Source organism: Phyllobates terribilis, unplaced genomic scaffold, assembly GCF_046119375.1.
Source record: "Phyllobates terribilis strain yellow unplaced genomic scaffold, ASM4611937v1 Scaffold_3__8_contigs__length_932513732, whole genome shotgun sequence".
In the NCBI taxonomy this organism is placed as follows: domain Eukaryota; kingdom Metazoa; phylum Chordata; class Amphibia; order Anura; family Dendrobatidae; genus Phyllobates; species Phyllobates terribilis.
In genome coordinates this window covers 478,196,715-478,218,172 of record NW_027362763.1, presented here as the reverse complement: position 1 = coordinate 478,218,172, position 21,458 = coordinate 478,196,715, and the positions used below count along the sequence as shown (strand labels likewise).

The window sequence follows — 21,458 nt, the reverse complement described above, 5'->3', positions numbered from 1 at the left end:
GTTTTGCAGGCCGCTTGGAGACTTATATACAGCATTCCAGAATGCGGCAACAGGGCAGAAAGGTGGTAGTCTTAGGTTAAAAATGCTGGTGACAGGTTCCCTTTAAGGTATTTTGTGGTCATTTATCAATGTAAGTTTATTCATTACAATTTAAATTCACTGTAGAATACATAACTCACAAAGAATTATGCTATTGTGCTGCAGTATTCATTTGTTGCTCTCCTCTATATAGATAGATGTAGCAGGGCAGCTGTTCTCATTAAAACTGGTTTTGATATTGGACATCCTAAGGGCTCGTGCACATGTCCGTATTTTTGGTCTGAGTGTGATCCATCAGCCGGATTTTAGCAGCAGTAGGATTTTAGCTGCTGGATCGTCAGGACGCTGCATTTAGGAAAAGGAGGTGGTTCATTTAAGTCTATATTTTGGGATATCTTGCAAAGTAGTAGGTAGATCTGCATTTCTATGTAAAAATACCGAAAACATTGTATAGGGATGAGCAGTGACTACTGACAAACTCAGCCCTGTTGTCTTACAAATCCATTCCTCTTTTCACTAATAATGACTGCATTGTCCTACTTCTGCAGCACATTTCTAGCATGCACTTGTGAAAAAGCAAGCAGAGCCATAGCCCTAGCATGTGCTCAGCACTTCTCACACTGACTGTCCTGCTGGAAAGTTTGCTGTGGAAATGATTGACAGAGCAGGTAAGAGGGAAGATGAGAGTGAGAGAGGCAGAGTGTGCAGCCACCTCCTCCTCCTCCTCCCTGCTCGGTGCTAGTGCTGGAGCAGTGACGTGCCCGCGCCTGGCTCTGCGGGAGTGTGCCCCGCACCTGGCTCAGTCTCCCAGGGATGTGCCCAGAGCGGATGCTGCGCCCGGGCTCCTGCGTGTCACAGCTCAGCGGCTCCTGCCCTCTGCTGTCAGCAGCATCTTCCTAGGATGCAGGAGCTGCTGCTGCAGAAGAAGCAGCATCAGGCGTGTGCTGGAGCTCCTCTCCTCCTTACTTAAGGATTGCTGGTAAGTGAGAGCCTCCTGGCTGCTCTGCCTGCTGTCACAGTGGATGTGCAAGTCTTTAGGTGGAACATTATTAAGTTTGGGTGATATTGGGTGGATGCACTTGAATCCACATGAACATTCTGTGTTACCTCCTGTGCCATGCCTGAGCTGGGGCAGAGGTCCTCGGATGGTTAGTGCCAACCCTGGCTTCCCCAAAATGCATTACTGTCACTTTACACTGTGCAGGTATCTTAATCAGCCTGTACTGTGATCTGATAGCTGGATATTATGCCCATGTCATTGTCTATCCTCTGACAAGCGATAGATAGATAGTATAATGCTGCACCATGTAACATAATAGTATAATTACATGTAATATTTGTATAGGCTTTAATGAATGTTTTACTTGCATTGATTTATTTCCCATGTATGTATTTATTTCTGTAATGTGGAGCATGCATTGTACAAAGTATAACAATAATACTGTATATACATTGTTGCAGTTAAGGGCAGGTTACAATTTGGACATCACCTGTCTTTGCTGGCCTTTTAGTGCAATGTGCAGATATCATGGCATCAGTGAAAGTTGCAATTTTCTGTTACGGATATTTGGGATATGGTTGTATTATGATGTAAATCTTTACTGCTTACAAAGTGTTAACACAATACTGTACAATAGATAGAGCGATTGATGGAGAGATAGATAGATATGGAGACAGACAGATAGATAATAGATAGATGATAGAGAGAGATAGCTAGCTATGGAGATAGATAGATAGATAGAGATAATAGATAGATTGATATAGATTATAGATAATAGATAGATAATAGATAGATCGATATAGATAATAGATCGATATAGATAATAAATAGATCGATATAGATAATAGATAATAGCTAGATAGATATAGATAATAGATAGATATGGAGACAGATAATACATACTTTGCTGGTTTTGTGATACTGTATTGAAAAAAAATGATATGTTTTATGTAAATTTAGTTGCATTATGGCTGGATAAAAAAGTGACATTTGTCTATAGAAGTCTACTGTTCATATTGAATTGTATATTGTATAAGTTTGGATATTTTAGATATAATAAATATTGGATAAGTTTGGCTATTGTGGGTTCAGGGGATGGAGAGTGGCGTAATATATTGGCAGCATGTTCTTAAATGTTTTAAAAATGTAATCCATGGGTTGTTCTATATATAATATGCTGTTAAACATCAGTGGTACTAGGGCAAATCACTGATGTTAGGGCACATGGCTTGTATTGGCGCAGATCACTGGAATCAGAGCAGGTCACTGGTATTAGGGCAGATGACAGGTATTGGGATAGATCACAAATATTAGGACAGATCACAGGTATTAGGGTAGATTACTGGTATTGAGGCAGATCACAGACATTAGGGCAGATCACTGATATTAGAGTAGATCCCTGGTATAGGGGCTGATCCCTGGTATTAGGGCAGATCCCTGGTATTAGGGCAGAAATCACTGCTTTTAGAGTAGATCACTGGTATTAGGGCAGATCACTGTTATTGGGACAGATCTCTGGTATTAGGGCCGATCACTGTTATTGGGACAGATCACTGGTATTAGGACAGATCACTGTTATTGGGACAGATCACTGGTATTAGGGCAGATCACAGGTATCCGGGCAGATGACTGGTGTCGGGGCAGATCACTGGCATTAGGGAAGATCTCTGGTATTAGGGCAGATCACAGGTATTGGGCAGATGATTGAAATTAGGGCAGATCAATGGTAGCAGGGTAGATCACTGGTGATTAGGTAGATCACTGGTATTAAAGTAGACCACTGGTATCCGGGCAAATCACTGGTATTAGGGCAGATCACTGGTATTAGGGCAGATTACTTGTATTAGGGCAGATCACTGGTATTGAGGCAGATCAATGATATTAGAGTAGATCACTGGTATTAGGGCAGACCACAGGTATTAGGGCAGATAACTGGTATCACAGCAGATCACTGGTAATAGGGCAGATCACTGGTAATAGGGCAGATTACTGGTATTGGGGCAGATCACTGGTAATAGGATAGATCACTGGTAATAGGGCAGATCAATGGTAGAGTAAATCACTGGTATCACAGCACATCACTGGTATCGCGGCACATCCTTGGTATTAGGGCAGATCACTGGTATTAGGGCATATCGCTGGTATTAGGGTAGATCACTGGTAATAGGGCAGATCACTGATATTAGGGCGGATCACTGGTATTAGGGCGGATCACTGGTATTAGGGCGGATCACTGATATTAGGGTAGATCACTGATATTAGGACAGATCACTGGTATTAGGGTAGATCACTGGTATTGGCGCAGATCACTGGTCTTGGGGTAGATCACTGGTATTATGGTAGATCACTGGTAATAGGGTAGATCACTGATATTAGAGTGGATCACTGGTATTAGGGTAGATCACTGGTATTGGGGCAGATCACTGGTATTGGGGTAGATCACTGGTATTATGGTAGATCACTGGTAATAGGGTAGATCACTGATAGAGTGGATCACTGGTATTAGGGTAGATCACTGGTATTGGGGCAGATCACTGGTATTGGGGTAGATCACTGGTATTAGGGCGGATCACTGGTATCAGGGCAGATCACTGGTATCAGGGCAGATCACTGGTATCATGGCAGATCACTGGTATTAGGACAGATCACTGGTATTAGGGCAGATCACTGGTAGAGTAGATCACTGGTATCAGGGTAGATCACTTGTATTAGAACAGATCACTGGTATTGGGGTAGATAACTGGTATTAGAGTAGATCACTGGTATTGGGGTAGATAACTGGTATTAGAGTAGATCACTGGTATTGGGGCAGATAACTGGTATTAGAGTAGATCACTGGTATCAGGGCAGATCACTTGTATTAGAGTAGATCACTGGTATCAGGGCAGATCACTGATTTTAGGACAGATCACTGGTATTAGGGCCGATCACTGGTATTGGAGTAGATCACTGGTATCAGGGTAGATCACTTGTATTAGAACAGATCACTGGTATTGGGGTAGATAACTGGTATTAGAGTAGATCATTGGATTTGGTAGCAGATAACTGGTATTAGAGTAGATCACTGGTATCAGGTAGATCACTTGTATTAGGACAGATCACTGGTATTGGGGTAGATAACTGATATTAGAGTAGATCACAGGTATTAGCGTAGATCACTGGTATCAGGGCAGATCACTGGTTTTAGGGCAGATCAGGATGTGAGTATTTCTATATCCAGGCTTTGCTGCACAGTTCACACATAAATGCCTGGAATAAGTAAATCTCAGGTGCTCAGGTGCCTGCAGGGACTGCACATGTGACTGTATGATTTATCGTTCCTTCTGGATGTGTTTTGGAAGCATACATTATGCTGACTGATGCAATTAGAACTATAGCATATTAATATGGGAATAGATTTTGCATTTCTCCTGTGTCTGAGCTGACTGTAATTATTCTGTTTGTTGTGTGCTGGATACAAGACTGTTTTGGCTGTAGCATACTCCATGTCGGCTGTTATATGTGTGGTTGTTGGGTTGCAGGCAAAGCGCGGACTGTAATATATATTTTATATTACACGGAATGATTCAGGCCTGAGTCATTGTCTTCTATTTTGCACATTTAATGAAATAAAATCCTGTGTTGGAAAGATGGCAGATGGAGTGGCTGGTGTACACCTTGTAGTGATCCTCCTGACCAACAAGTACTGTGTGTCTTAAAGTTGTTGTTTTATTTGTTTGTTTGTTTTGAATCTAAGGACAATGTATTAAGAGTCAGGACCTAGACTGCTGCTCATCCTTATCCCCCATACTAATGGAAGCATATGTTACAAAGCACATGGCTCAACTCAAGGTTATATAGATGCAGATGTAGCAGAAGTGGTTTTGCTAATGTAGCAGAGCTGGAAGAACTCATTGTCATAGCACAAAATTAAATGATTTTCCATAACGGAGCATATAAATAAACCTGATCGCTATGGGATAGTTACATTACAAATTACTAACAAGTATTGCAAGAAAATCTGACAATGTTTCAGGTCTGTAAAATGCGTAAAATGCTAAAATGACCAGCTAACTGCAAACGCATTGACTAGCCTGGAGTGTTGTGTGCGATGGGTAATGTTGTATTATCATTATTATTGGTCATTTTTTTTGTATAGCACAATGGAATATACACTATCCAATCCCAAACACAGCACCGTGCCGTGCAGAATTTGTGATTGACAGAATGCTGCTAACCAGGCTGTAACATCACGTATATGGCGGCACTGACAACCGTCGTGTAATAAGTATTGTCTGATGACAGCTACTAATGCTTGACCCCCACCACATCATCCAGAAGCAACAATGTTACAGTGAGCTACATCCCAGATGGCAGTACAGTATGCATAAAATAACCATTAGGCGGGTGGCATCTGTCAGATCCATGCCATTTGCCAGCAATCTATTGAAGATCATATGGAGGCATCTAATATTAATAAAGACAATAATAATAACAAAAATAATTATATCTTTCTTTAAAGACGTAACCCTAACACTATCCTAGAAAGTGTGAATATAATGTATATTACGTATCTAATATAGGCCCTTGAACACAACTGGATACATTGTAGTATAAATCTTGATACTCACTTCATGTTATTTCATTGTTTCGGATACCTATCCCTTACACCGTGATGCTGAAGCGTTGGATTAGAAACTCTATTTATAAAAATATAAATGAATTAAGTGATAACGCGCATTAAACTGAGAAACCAGCCTTTCCTGCCCGCTAAATATTTAATGAGCTCATCATAGGCCGCGCTGATTTAGGTCTTAGGAAAGTTATTTCAACTACTGATTGTGCTGTAACCCTTCGCAGCACAGCAGATATTTATGGCGTTAATAAAGCCATCTGTATGATGTGAACTGTGTGGGAAAAGCGATTTACATATATTGTATATGGGAAAGACAGGTCGCATCTACTGATGATATTTAAAAGACTTTGCACATGGATTGCATATGGTGCGTGCTGCCTACAAAATCAGTATTGAATACATATATTACATATTATGCTTCTTGATATATAGTATATATTCACAAAAAGAGTAAATACATATGGTATATTGCATGCTCAATATCCCTAATATACCTAGAGTCTGGTACCATTTATTACATTTTCATTTGTAGTTTGCCAGAAATATAATGTGTAGCATAGCTGAGAGTACCTTTAGTATAATAAAGTCTATATAATACATACAGTATACATTTACCTCCATATTTGTTTATGGTGTATCCACTGGATATTCCATAAATCAGATGAGATCCAGCCTCTGGGTCTAGAGAATGAGGATGCCCAATTTTTTAAGTGATCCACTGGATATTCCATAAATCAGATTTGTAGGCATCCAGAAACTAAGACCCCAATAGTCCAGATAATGAGGACGCCTACTTCTTATGGTGTATCCACTGGATATTGCTTAACTCAGATCAGTGGGCATCCAGCCCCTGGGTCAAGAGAATGAGGACGCTCAATTTTTTGTGTTATCCACTGGATATTCTATAAATCAGATCTGTAGGCATCCAGTCACTAGGACCCCAATAGTCTAGAGAATGAGGATGTCCACTTTTTCTGGTGATCCACTGGATGTTCCATAAATCAGATTGATGGGCATCCAGCACCTGGGTCCGGAGATTGAGTATGTATATTTTTTAAGGTGATCCATTGGATATTCCATAAACCAGATTTTTGGGCATCTAGCACCTGGGTCCAGAGATTGAGGATGTAAATTTTTTAGGCAGCACATGTGCAGTCACAACAGCCAGACCAGTGACTCAATATTGACACAAGTGATGGTAGGATTCCCACACCTCTGCTGTAAAGATTTTTATGGCATTTCCAGCACATTTTCTACTAATCTCTTTATTAGCCTTCATTTATATTGCTCCTTTTTTCATAGCCTTTTACTGTCAGAGAATGTTGCATTCTGCAGCTGTTAGCAAAGGAGACATTGTCCATAAGATATTGCAATCTAAGGATATATATACAGTGGCATGTAAAAGTTTGGGCACCCCTGGTCAAAATTACTGTTATTGTGAACAGTTAAGCAATGCTGAAGATGAAATGATCTCTAAAAGGCCTAACGTTAAAGATGACACATTTCCTTTGCATTTTAGGCGAAAAATATATATTGTCATCTTCTACATTTTAAACATTACAAAAAGGAAAATGGGCTGATGCAAAAGTTTGGGCACCCTGCATGGTTAGTACATAGTAGCACCCCCTTTTTAAAGAATCACAGCTTGTAAATGCTTTTTATAGCCTGACAAGTCTTTCAATCCTTGTTTGAGGGATTTTCATCCATTCTTCTGTGAGATTTTTGGGTCGTCTTGCATACACTGCAATTTTGAGGTCTAGCCACAGATTTTCAATGATGTTCAGATCAGGGGACTGTGAGGACCATTGTAAAACCTTCAGCTTCCACCTTTTGAGCTAGTCTATTGTGAATTTTGATGTGCGTTTAGGGTCATTGTCCATTTGTAGAAGCCATTCTCTTTTCAGCTTCAGCTTTTTTTACAGATGGTGTTATGTTTGTGTCAAGAATTTGTTGAAATTTCATTGAATCCATTCTTCCCTCTACCTGTGAAATATTCCCCGTGCCATTGGCTGCAACACAACCCAAAAGAATGATTGATCCACCCACATGCTTAATGATTGGTGAGATGTTCTTTCCCTGAAATTCTGTGCCCTTTTTCTCCACATACCTTTGATCATTTTGACCAAACAGTTGTTTTTAACCTCATCGGTCCACAGGACTTGTTTCCAAAATGAATCAGGCTTGTGTAGATGTTATTTTGCATACTTCTCACACTGAATTTTATGGTGAGGCTGCAGGAGAGGTTTTCTTCTGATGACTCTTCCTTGAAGGCCATATTTGTGCAGGTGTCTCTGAACACTATACCAATGTACCACAACTCCAGAGTCTGCTAAATCATTCTGAAGGTCTTTTGCAGTCAAGTGGAAGTTCTGATTTGCCTCTCTAGCTATCCTATGAGCAGCACTCACTAAAATGTTGCTTGGTCTTCCAGACTTTATCTTGGCCTTAACTATTTCGGTTAACAGCCATTTCTTAATTACTGAGGAAAGGGAAACTGGAAAACGCTTTTCTATCTTCTTACAGCGTTCCCCTGCTTTGTGGGCCTCCTCCCTTTTCATTTTCAGGGTGCTAGGCTGCTGCTTAGAAGAAGCCATGGCTGCTGTATTTTGGCACAAGGTTAGAGGAGGCTAGGTTTTTATAAAGCTGGGAAATTTGCATCACCTGGCCTTTCCTAAAGATGATCGTGGACAAGCCATAACCCTAACAGGCAAATTAAGGTCTGAAACCTTGGTCAAAGTTATCTGAGCAGACAAATCTCCAAGGGTGCCCAAACTGTTGCATCGGCTCATTTTTCTTTTTGTAATTTTTAAAATGTAAAAGATGACAATATATATATTTTTTACCAAAATATAAAGTAAATGTGTCATCTTTAACTTTAGGTCTTTTAGAGGTCATTTCATCTTCAACTTGCTTAACTGTTCACAATAACAGTAATTTTGACCAGGGGTGCCCAAGCTTTTACATGCCACTGTATACAGTTACAATATCACAATGGTCTACATGTTATAGATTTTGACATCATGAAACAGCAGTACAAATTAAAGAAGTTGTCCAGTACTTTATATTACCCCCCCACCCAATGTATCTCCTGGGCCCCTAAGGATTTTTGTAAATACCTCACAGGCATCACGTGACCCCGCGCTGACGTCACACCAAGTGAGGCGTGACTCAGCACTGGGGTCCCCGCCGTGGCTGCTGGGTTGTGGGCGGGGTTACCCCCAGCATCACACCCAACATCCACCGCACACTTTCCCAATGAATGGGGTGAGGCAGAGCGTGCGATGAATGCTGGGTGTGACGTGGGAGGGGGTTACCCCACCCACAGCCTGGCATCCACATTGGAACACAGAAGACAGAGACCCCCGGCTGCTGCCAGCACTTGTCGTGACGTCAGCGGATGTCAGAGCCGGCTGCAGCCGGGAGTCACGTGATGCCTGTGAGCGTCCACTGATAGCGCTGCTCACAGGCATTATCTGCAACATAAGGTAATTACAAAAATCCTTAGGGGCCCCGGGGGGATACATTGGGGGGGGTAATATAAAGTACTGGACAACCCCTTTAATCATTACCTGTAATATCTGTAGTCATAGATATACACATAAAAACAACAATTGTGTAGTGAAGAACCATGAACTGTTATATGATCATATAATATGCTTTTGTTGGACTGTGCTGAAACTGTGATTAATGCGTACCATTATACTGCTTTTGTGTCCAAGCTTCTAGTAAATGGAAATCCTATCACTTATCCATCTACTTTGGATATAATGGCAAGAATTTTGTATGTTTTGACATGTGGAGCTAATGAAAAGGTGAACTCCTATGAAGATGATCTCTTAATTTGCAATTTATAATTGCTTTTTTGCTGCTTGTAAAGAGGTCACCATTCCACCTGACTGTATCCATAACTCAGAAAACATCAGTATGTCACCTCTTAGTTTGACGAGCAAAATGCCCATGATCTTGCCTGGCAATAGTCATCTAATTGTATGAAAAATGCTCCGTTTATCATTGCAGCTATGACAATCCCTAACACTTAGAACTGACCTTCAATATAAGAAGCCAATTTTTAAGTGCAGCCAAGTTTTCTAGGAGTAAAGTTTTGTTAACAGTAAAAGTGTGGATAATTTCAGAGTAGTTTAGTTTTATTTACTGAGGAGTTATAATACAGCATGTCATGCAGAATTTAATCGGTAAAATCAATAGGCTTTAAAAAATAGGTCTTAAGAGAATGTCCACTTGTTTTAGGTTAAAAATTTGATTCTAATTAATAAGTTAATATATTTTTCTGATGCAGATTTCTGAATCCCCTAAAAGTGAATAGATATATAGCATATAATTCTTCTTTTACTATTGAGATCAGAGAGACTGTCTGCAATATGCTCTTGAGCTCCACCTAGTGGTTGTTGCAGGAAGATAGAATGTTACTTTAACTCCTTCCATTATTGTGAAGAACATGTAGGTCACGAGCTTGTTGGCAGAGTATAGAGTGTGCTTAGAAGCTGATCCCGTGCCTTAATGGGGTAGATGCCGGCTATATAACTGTAAATTCCCTAAATACTGCTGTCAATATCTGACAATGACATTTTAAATGTATGGTCTCAGGTGGTGTTGTTCTATCGCCAATCCACCATGGCTGCCATGTTGTTCCTCCTGTCAAAGGCTGTGCTGCATGAGTGCAGATTTATTGTGTTAAATAAATAGTTATTTGTTTAAAATTTAGGTAAATAATTATTGTGCGATGAAGCGAATGAAGTTGTTACCAGAATTTTTTATCTACCCTTTAAGGCCGCCCATTCTCATTAAACTAATGTTGTCTAATCTCATCAGTGGGCTTGGCTGACAGACTAATGTGTATAGGTCTTCTCAACATGCTGGCTCCTTCTCTACCCTGACATTATCTGTCCGGGAGAGAAGAATCTGGCATGCCTGATTTTGGACTGAAGATTCTTTGCTTTTAGGCAGAGCCATGTGGTCCTGTGTATGGAAGAGATAGGACAGATAAAAATAGCTGTTGGCCAAGCGATTGACTGAAGCAAGGTGCAATTTGTTTGGTGTATGGGGTGGTTTGCTATGAAAAATGAGAAAAAAATGCCGATTTGGTCATAGTTTAACCTCCGCTATAGATAACTCTAGCACTTTTTCTACATGCTCACTTCTTTAAAGAGTAACTAAACTTACTTTTTTGTAATTATTTTATCTAGTATAGAGAATTATTCAACTTTGAAAATCACTTTATTAGGGGATTTGTATTAATTCCTGTAACAAAATGAATGTTACATACAGTAGAGACCAAAAGTTTGGACACACCTTCTCATTTAAAGATTTTTCTGTATTTTCATGACTATGAAAATTGTATATTCACACTGAAGGCATCAAAACAATGAATTTATACATGTGGAATTATATACTTAACAAAAAAGTGTGAAACAACTGAAAATATGTCTTATATTCTAGGTTCTTCAAAGTAGCCACCTTTTGCTTTGATGACTGCTTTGCACACTCTTGGCATTCTCTTGATGAGCTTCAAGAGGTAGTCACCGGAAATGGTCTTCCAACAATCTTGAAGGAGTTCCCAGAGATGCTTAGCACTTGTTGGCCCTTTTGCCTTCACTCTGCGGTCCAGCTCACCCCAAACCATCTCGATTGGGTTCAGGTCTGGTGACTGTGGAGGCCAGGTCATCTGGCGTAGCACCCCATCACTCTCCTCCTTGGTCAAATAGCCCTTACACAGCCTGGAGGTGTGTCTGGGGTCATTGTCGTGTTGAAAAATAAATGATGGTCCAACTAAATGCAAACCGGATGGAATATCATGCCACTGCAAGATGCTGTGGTAGCTATGCTGGTTCAGTATGCCTTCAATTTTGAATAAATCCCCAACAGTGTCACCTGCAAAGCACCCCCACACCATCACACCTCCTCCTCCATGCTTCACGGTGCGAACCAGGCATGTAGAGTCCATCCGTTCACCTTTTCTGAGTCGCACAAAGACACGGTGGTTGGAACCAAAGATCTCAAATTTGGACTCATCAGACCAAAGCACAGATTTCCACTGGTTTAATGTCCATTCCTTGTGTTCTTTGGCCCAAACAAGTCTCTTCTGCTTTTTGCCTGTCCTTAGCAGTGGTTTCCTAGCAGCTATTTTACCATGAAGGCCTGCTGCACAAAGTCTCCTCTTAACAGTTGTTGTAGAGATGTGTCTGCTGCTAGAACTCTGTGTGGCATTTTCCTGGTCTCTAATCTGAGCTGCTGTTAACCTGCGATTTCTGAGGCTGGTGACTCGGATAAACTTATCCTCAGAAGCAGAGGTGACTCTTGGTCTTCATTTCCTGGGGCGGTCCTCATGTGAGCCAGTTTCTTTGTAGCGCTTGATGGTTTTTGCAACTGCACTTAGGGACACTTTCAAAGTTTTCCCAATTTTTCGCACTGACTGACCTTCATTTCTTAAAGTAATGATGGCCACTCGTTTTTCTTTACTTAGCTGCTTTTTTCTTGCCATAATACAAATTCTAACAGTCTATTCAGTAGGACTTTCAGCTGTGTATCCACCAGACTTCTGCACAACACAACTGATGGTCCCAACCCCATTTATAAGGCAAGAAATCCCACTTATTAAACCTGACAGGGCACACCTGTGAAGTGAAAACCATTTCCAGTGACTACCTCTTGAAGCTCATCAAGAGAATGCCAAGAGTGTGCAAAGCAGTCATCAAAGCAAAAGGTGGCTACTTTGAAGAACCTAGAATACAAGACATATTTTCAGTTGTTTCACACTTTTTTGTTAAGTATATAATTCCACATGTGTTAATTCATAGTTTTGATGCCTTCAGTGTGAATGTACAATTTTCATAGTCATGAAAATACAGAATAGTCTTTAAATGAGAAGGTGTGTCCAAACTTTTGGTCTGTACTGTATATAATACAGAGCTAAAGAATCCACTCTGAGATTCTGCCTTCCCTTGATCCTCAGTTGCAAACTTTCCATTACCATTATTTAGGGGACCTACTGTATCTGCGCAGACCTTGATTTTTGTTGTATTTATGTATTTAAAGAATTTCTTGGGATTTTTATTGCTATTTCTTGGCTATCTGCAATTCATTTCTACTTTAGCTGTATGTGAGGTCCGAATATCTGTTTTTTTCCAGTTTATTTGCCTGCTTTGTTATCAGAATATACTCATTTGGAGTACTAATGCTGCAGTGAAAGGGCTTGTGTCTTCCTCTGATTGTTCTGCATGGAAAATTATATAACTTCCAGTCTTGACAAAATTATATAAACAAGCTTAGTTACTCTTTAATGGGGTCAGGTTAGTACATGATTGATTTTTTTTAGTGCTAATATAGTATAATTGTAATATAATTAGTATTATTATTGTATTATATATGTAAAGTAAAATGATTTTGTTAAATAATACATTTATTTGTGCAAATGTGACCTGAATTGTGTTGAGTCTTTGGGTCACTTTCTATCTGTGTGATTTCATCATCTTAGGTTAGGTGTGCTTCTATAACTGTAAGTGGTAAGAGAATAATAAAGGCAGTTTTAGAAAGTATGATACAATATAGCATACTTTAAATATTTATCTCTTTGATAAATCTAGGCCATAGAGTTAGAGAGCTAGAGGGGATTCAGATTCATTGCAATGGAACAAAGTCATCTGGGGCAGTGAACTGGGTATTGGGAATTAATCTGATTCTTTATTCCCTTCTTGATCCATTTATAGCATGTATAGGAAATGCAAAGTTCAGATATAAAGATTTAATGCCTGAAGTCATGCATGCGGTGTGCAAAATCTAAAATAGTCCATTAATGACTAACTGGTTGTCTATGCATCAGCTATATTCTAAATTTTAACTAGACCTCTTTGCTATTCTATTTTATCTGTTATTCCAACTAATTTCTGAACTTAGTTTGAACATCTTACAACCCAACTTTGAAAAAGGGAAAATAGGACATACAATATATATGGTATACCATGCTGCTGTTAAGATTTCGCATTAACCTCCAATACCAGTGCTAACCATGGGCATACATAAATATAATGGGGCCCAAAACAGAAGTTGAGAAGGTGGGGTCATGGTGCATAGTCATGGTCACAAAAGGGCATATCTCCTAAGTGATAGGGACATGTATTGTGCTTACAAAGTAATGTTGCCTAGTGAAGCCTTTTAGTGTTCTCACTTACTATGACACCTTTCATAGTTTCCATAATGTATGATGCCCCACAAACACAGTATGATACCCCCATAGTGAATTCCTCTACAGTGCCCTCCACACACAGTATGATGATCTCATAGTGTCCCAGCAAATCATGATGCCCCCATAATGTCCCACTTACAGTATGATGTCCCCAGAAATCCTCCACCCACATGATGAGGCCCCCAGTGAGCAAAACACGGTATTATGTCCCCATAGCCTTTCACACAGTATGATGGCTCCCAAAACCCTTCATATAATATGATAGGCCATAAAGCCCTCCATACAGAATGATGGCCCCTACAGCTCCGCAAAAAGTATTATGGCCCTACTGCCCCCACACAGTATGATGGCCCACACAATCCCCTCAAACAGTATGATTGTCCTCACAGTGCATAAAACAGTATGATGGCCTCATAGCCCCCACACTGTATGATGCCCCCACAGTTGCCTCACACAACATGTTGGCCCCCCATAGCCTACCCACAGAATATGATGGATCCCACACAGTCCCCTCACACAGTATGATGCACCTACACAGCCCCATCACACAGTATAACAGACCCCACACAGCCCCCTCCCAAAGTATGATGAACCAATACAGCCCCCCACACAGTATGGTGGCCCCCACAAAGCAGCTTCACATAGTATGAAGCCCTCATACAACCCCTTCACACAGCCCCCTCACACAGTATTATAGACCCCACACAGTAAGATCATCCACACTACTCAACTAATCCCATTCCCCCACTTGTCCGATCTCTGCGGTATGTGGTCTGATGCTTTGGATTACAGGTGCAATGTAGTGACGTCATGGAGTTCATTGTTCTCTGTTCCATGATTGTGTTCAACTTTATTGGCATCTATGATGAAATTACCCTTAAGTGTGCCGTCGGGCAGGGGTCATGGTACTGACACTAGGCCCCCCTGAATTGCATTTCCAATAGTGGCCGCTATTTCCACTATTAGCAGAATGCCACTGGTGATAACCAATATCACCGTAACAGGCCCAGCTCCAACACTACAATTAAATGTACATTGACAGTCATTTTGCCTAAAGGGGCATTTATCTCGCAATATAAACATGCTGACGATCACCCGATGAACAAAAATATGCTTTTCCATCCTGTGAAACTATTTTTTACACAGTTTAAAAGTTCATTGTGCACAGCAGTACATTGTCCTGTGTAAACAGGTCTCGCGCTGCTGAGGACCATGGCAGTCTATGTGCACTAAGTGATCTAGTGTAGATCGCATAGTGCACATTTTTGTACTTTGGCCTGTATGGAAACAGGCGGTCACGGACCTTTACTTTCAGTAACATACCCAGTTAAGACTATAACATTGCCAGCTATAGTACCCCATAACAGCATCAGCTACAAAGCCCTAAAACTTGTGATATACAGGCCACCATTCACCTTTTAAAGAAGCAATCTAATCAAAGTTTTTAATCTCTTAATATATTAAAATCATCATATTATACACTGTTTACTCACAATTTCTCATTTTGCCCCTCTACCCATAAAATTCTCTTTTCTCTGCACTATATAGAAACAGGAAGTCTCTTTTGCAGAAATCATCCCCCTCTTCAACTCCTGACCCAGTGGCTTTGTTCCTCCCTCCGTCAGGGACTTTTGCAGTGACTCATGACCTGTGCAGAGAAAATTGACCTCCTGTTTCTACATAGAACTTAGAAGGATTCAGCTAGTTAGTTTTTAATCATGTGATATCATGGGCCTAATGGAAAACAGAAGAATTAGTTGGGTAGAAGGGCAAAATTAGCAATTGTAAGTACACAGTACTGTATAATATGATGACTGCAATATATTAAGAGGATAAAAACTTTGATGGAAGTGATACTTTAACAAACTCATCTACAATGTCCCCAAATTTTATAGTCAGGTACAATATCCCCATAGGTGAGTTTTCTACAGTGAGCTCCAAACAGTGTCAGTCACTATAAACCTCATAAAAGTACTAGTGTCAGTGCTAGAAAAATGTACCTACCCTGGTGCCACCAACCAATCAGATTACAGCGCTCAGATTTTAATGGCCTTTGAAAAAAAGCAACATGATTGGATCCTGTCGATGCCTGCTCCATTTTCTCTGGCACCAATTTTGGTTGAAACTTCCCCGTTTTTGTACATTTTCATGTTCAATATGTTGGTTAATGTACATTTCAAGAGCAGAAACTATTTTCATATATATGCAGGGTCGGACTGGGGTGCCTAGGGCCCACCAGGGGAACTGAGTCTAGGGGCCCACACTACAGCCCACCATAAACGGTTTTATTACTTGTTATGCTTTTCTATAATGCACTATAGTTACATGATTGGCCGCGGTGTGGAGCACCAAGCGCCAGGACTTTGTTCGAACAGTTATTCCGTACTGCCAGAGTCCCTTTAATGGTAACTTGTCACCTTGAAAAACGCTATTTATCTGCAGATATAGGGGTAATCTGCAGGTATATAGGGTTTAAAGCCTGGTTAGATGGCTTATTGGAAAAGCGTTGGCTACATGGAGAAAATTACATTTTATTCTCCCTGTCGCCACTCGCTTCCTGTTATTGGGTCGGTGCAAGGAGGGAGACATTACAGTCACCGCAAACTACAAAGTGAGGGTGCTGCAATAAAGTCCGGCACCTTGATTGTGACACTTCCATGGAGCCCAACCTCAGGCTGAGCTTCATTGAATGACTAACATGGCAGCAGCACCTGGCAATTAGTGCTGAGCGAGTGTGGTCGGATAAGGTGTGATCCCAGCATGCACCGGCAATCGTGATATCTAAATGCCGCTGTCAGTGATTGACAAGGGCACTTAAATACTCAAAACAGCAGCAATCAAGACGAGCTCTGATCACTGCAGTTACAGGCAGATGCCGGCTATGTAACACAGCCGACATCTGCCCGGTATGGAGCAGGCTCAGCTCCTGAACCCGCTTCATACAAGCACATCCCAATGGTGACAGTTATGACAAGGTTAGCAAATTTCACTTGTCTGTTCCTAAATGTGGAAAGACAAATGGAATTCCCTAACACATGTGAAAGAGACCTAATAGATTTAGTAAAGGTGCCTCAAGCATACAGTTAGGTCCATATATATTTGGACAGAGACAACATTTTTCTAATTTTGGTTCTAGACATTACCACAATAAATTTTAAACAAAACAATTCAGATGCAGTTGAAGTTCAGACTTTCAGCTTTCATTTGAGGGTATCCACATTAAAATTGGATGAAGGGTTTAGGAGTTTCAGCTCCTTAACATGTGCCACCCTGTTTTTAAAGGGACCAAAAGTAATTGGACAGATTAAATAATTGTAAATAAAATGTTCATTTCTAGTACTTGGTTGAAAACCCTTTGTTGGCAATGACTGCCTGAAGTCTTGAACTCATGGACATCACCAAACGCTGTGTTTCCTCCTTTTTTATGCTCTGCCAGGCCTTCACTGCGGTGGTTTTCAGTTGTTGTTTGCTTGTGGGCCTTTCTGTCTGAAGTTTAGTCTTTAACAAGTGAAATGCATGCTCAATTGGGTTGAGATCAGGTGTCTGACTTGGCCATTCAAGAATATTCCACTTCTTTGCTTTAATAAACACCTGGGTTGCTTTAGCTTTATGTTTTGGGTCATTGTCCATCTGTAGTATGAAACGACGACCAATCAGTTTGGCTGCATTTGGCTGGATCTGAGCTCACAGTATGGCTCTGAATACATCAAAATTCATTCGGCTGCTTCTGTCCTGTGTCACATCATCAATAAACACTAGTGACCCAGTGCCACTGGCAGCCATGCATGCCCAAGCCATCACACTGCCTCTGCCGTGTTTTACAGATGATGGGGTATGCTTTGGATCATGAGCTGTACCACGCCTTCACCATACTTTTCTCTTTCCATTATTCTGGTAGAGGTTGATCTTGGTTTCATCTGTGCAAAGAATGTTCTTCCAGAACTGTGCTGGCTTTTTTAGATGTTATTTAGCAAAGTCCAGTCTAGCCTTTTTATTCTTGATGCTTGTGAGTGGCTTGCACTGTGCAGTGAACCCTCTGTATTTACTTTCATGCAGTCTTCTCTTTATGGTAGATTTGGATATTGATATGTCTACCTCCTGGAGAGTGTTGTTCACTCGGTTGGCTGTTGTGAAGGGGTTTCTCTTCACCATGGAGATTATTCTGCGATCATCCACCACTGTTGTCTTCCGTGGGCGCCCAGGTCTTTTTGCATTGATGAGTTCACCAGTGCTTTCTTTCTTTCTCAGGATGTACCATACTGTAGATTTTGCCACTCCTAATATTGTAGCAATTTCTCGGATGGGTTTTTTCTGTTTTTGCAGCTTAAGGATGGCTTGTTTCACCTGCATGGAGAGCTCCACACCTCAAATCAACTCCAGGCCTTTTATCTGCTTAATTGAGAATGACATAACGAACGGATTGCCCATACCTGTCCATGAAATAGCCTTGGAGTCAATTGTCCAATTACTTTTGGTCCATTTAAAAACAGGGTGGCACATGTTAAGGAGCTGAAACTCCTAAACCCTTCATCCAATTTTAATGTGGATACCCTCAAATGAAAGCTGAAAGTCCGAACTTCAACTGCATCTGAATTGTTTTGTTTAAAATTCATTGTGGTAATGTCTAGAACCAAAATTAGAAAAATGTTGTCTCTGTCCAAATATATAAGGACCTAACTGTATGAATGTTATTACACACCACAATGCACAGTTACATACACGCATCTTACAAAAATACATATTATTCCAGATGCGCAGATGCTCACAAACACACAGACAACGCACAAACACACAGATACGCACAAACACACAGACACGCACAAATACATCAGTACATGAATACATCATGTGAACCACCATCAATTGTAATGTCAGGTCAGACCCATATATCTTTGTATCGCATAAACCTACAACTCCCAGTATGTAATTAACAATAGAGATACTGGGAGTTGTTATCAGTCATCATCAGACTGCGGACCATACAGGAACCACAGTACTGATGAGACGCAGGCAGGATCACAAATGAACATTTACATCCAGGTATCTTACCTGAGACGTCTTCTCTGATTAGAGTTGTTCTCTTTCTGTTCTTCCTCTTGTCCAGTCTCCATGATAACTTTTCTCATCCACAGCTCGTCTCTGCAGACTTCCATCTTCTCCGGTCTTCTGCAGCACATCCCCACACGATGCCCTTAAAGATAGCAGCGTCATTATAAAGCTCCTGAATAAAAATATCTACACTGAGCCCCTGAATAAACCTAACTCTTACAATGCTCCCTGCACAAAACATGACATACACTCTACCCCTTTTATGGTACCTGCTCTCCACACTGTCCTCTCCTTACCATACTGGGCCCCCCTCTTCACACTGTCCTCTCACACTGTGTCCCAGTCTCTATACTGTGCCCCTTCATTACACTCCCCCTCCTCAGCATACTGTTCCCTCCTTGCTGTGCCCTCACACTGTTCCCCCCATACTGCCGCATCACTATACCTTCCCCCACACTATCTAGTCTCTGTGCTGTGTCACCTCACACTTTTCTCCCTCCATATTGTCTCCTCACACTATTCCCCCACTCTCCAAACTGTGTCATACATCCCCCTTCTCCATTCTGTTCCCGCACCCATTCCCACCCCTCCTCTAGTTCACCAAACTGTTTCTTCACACATCTCCCCATTCTGTCTCCTAAAATTTTTCTCCCATCTCTCCCCAAATATAATAAATCTTCGGAAGACCACACAGACATGCAGAAGCGCGCTTACACACACACATACTAAGGGCTCCTTCACATGTCAGTACGTGCGGAGACAGTTTCCACACGTACCAGAGACATTGGTACACGTAGACCCATTCAAATGAATGTGCACATGTCAGTTTGTGACCACTTTCCACAGACCATGTGGTGTCCGTGGGCAAAACACGCTAACATGTATGTTTTTTACCTGCTGCACCTCCCGCAAAACGTCCCGCACACTGATGACAGTTAGCGCTGTTCCCAAGCACCGGGTGCTAAGATCTGCCCTCATCATAGATTCCTGTCGGTGCTGTGATCAGCAGCAGCAGGGTCAATGATGAGAGTAGTAGTCTACTCCCGCCGTGTCCAACTGTAAAAATAGGAATAAAATAAAAAAATCCTTATACTCACCTCTCCTAAGTGTCACCCAGTGTAATCCGTGCAAGCGCTCACGCCGAGGAGAATAACTCCTGCAGCGAGTGGACCCCGGAGCTGCGCTCAACAAGCGGTGCCCTGTCAATCACTGAGCGCAGCTACGGGGCCCGCTCGCTGCAGGAGTCATTCCCCTCGGCGTGAGCACTCGCACGGATTACAGCGGGTGACACTTAAGAGAGGTGAGTATGAGGATTTTTTTATTTTATTCCTATTTTTACAGTTGGACACGGCGGGAGTAGACTACTACTCTCATCATTGACCCTGCTGCTGCTGATCGCAGCACCGGCAGGGATCTATGATAAGGGCAGCGCTCAGCACCCGGCTCTTGGGAACAGCGCTAACTGTACACTGATTCCCAAGTTCCGGTATGTGTCACACGGATGACACACAGGTGGGCACATATCTCCAGTCACGTAAATATCAGGACATGTGAAAGAGCCCTAATATAAACACAGATACGCATACTCACAGAAATGGGGACACGTACACACACAGGCAAGCACACACAGAAATGCACACGCAGTCATGCACACGCAGTCATGCACAGACACACTCAGACAATCACACACAAAAATGCAGACACGCAGTGAAGCACGCACACACGTGTGAAGACACATATACACACGTAGACATGCTGGCACTCAAATACATACACACAAACACATGCTGGCATATACACACTACACACACGTATGCAGGCATATACACACACACGCATGCAGGCATAAACACACCACACACACACATGCAGGCATAAACACACCACACACACACATGCAGGCATATACACACACTACATACATATATATGTAGGTATATATACACACACATGCAGGCGTATACACACACTACACACACATATGCAGGTATATATACACACACATGCAGGCATACACACACACACTCTGTACACACATGCAGGCATATACATACGCAGGCAGGCATATACACACGCACACGCAGGCATGTACACACACGCAGGCATATACACACGCAGGCATATATATACACACAGGCATATGCACACACACAGGCATATACACACACAGACATATACACACACATACACACAGGCATATATACACACACATACAGGCATATACACACACACAGGCATATACACACACATGAAGGCTGCATATACACACAAATTCATCAAATTCATACAAACACACACAAATATTACACTACCTGTACTGTACAGACGCGCTCCTAAGGTGAGAGATTGCAGTGCAGGGCGCACTGTGACGTCACATTTAGCAGACGTGCGGCCCTGTCTGCTGAGTGTGACGCTCTCCTGCTCCCAGGCCCCTCCCGCTACTGTTCTGGGCATTGCGGCAGTGAGAATGCGTGCACTTGCCCTTAAAGGGCCCGCGACCACTTTTTTTTTTTTTTTAATTCTCCTCTGTCTTCTCTGCAGGGGGCCCAGGGCCC

General features: G+C 41.6%; 1 protein-coding gene across 3 annotated transcripts in view; it reads left to right on the top strand.

The window, feature by feature from the left end:
- The first annotated feature begins 747 nt into the window (after positions 1 to 747).
- HS3ST5 (heparan sulfate-glucosamine 3-sulfotransferase 5) overlaps positions 748 to 21,458 on the top strand; it is a 468,752-nt gene continuing 448,041 nt past the window's right edge. For 2 of the 3 annotated variants that reach the window (XM_073675877.1, XM_073675878.1), the window contains exon 1: positions 748 to 1,018. The gene's annotated coding sequence lies outside the window, so the exon portion shown is untranslated. The remainder of the gene's footprint in view (positions 1,019 to 21,458) is intronic. The other variant, XM_073675876.1, reaches the window with a different exon arrangement.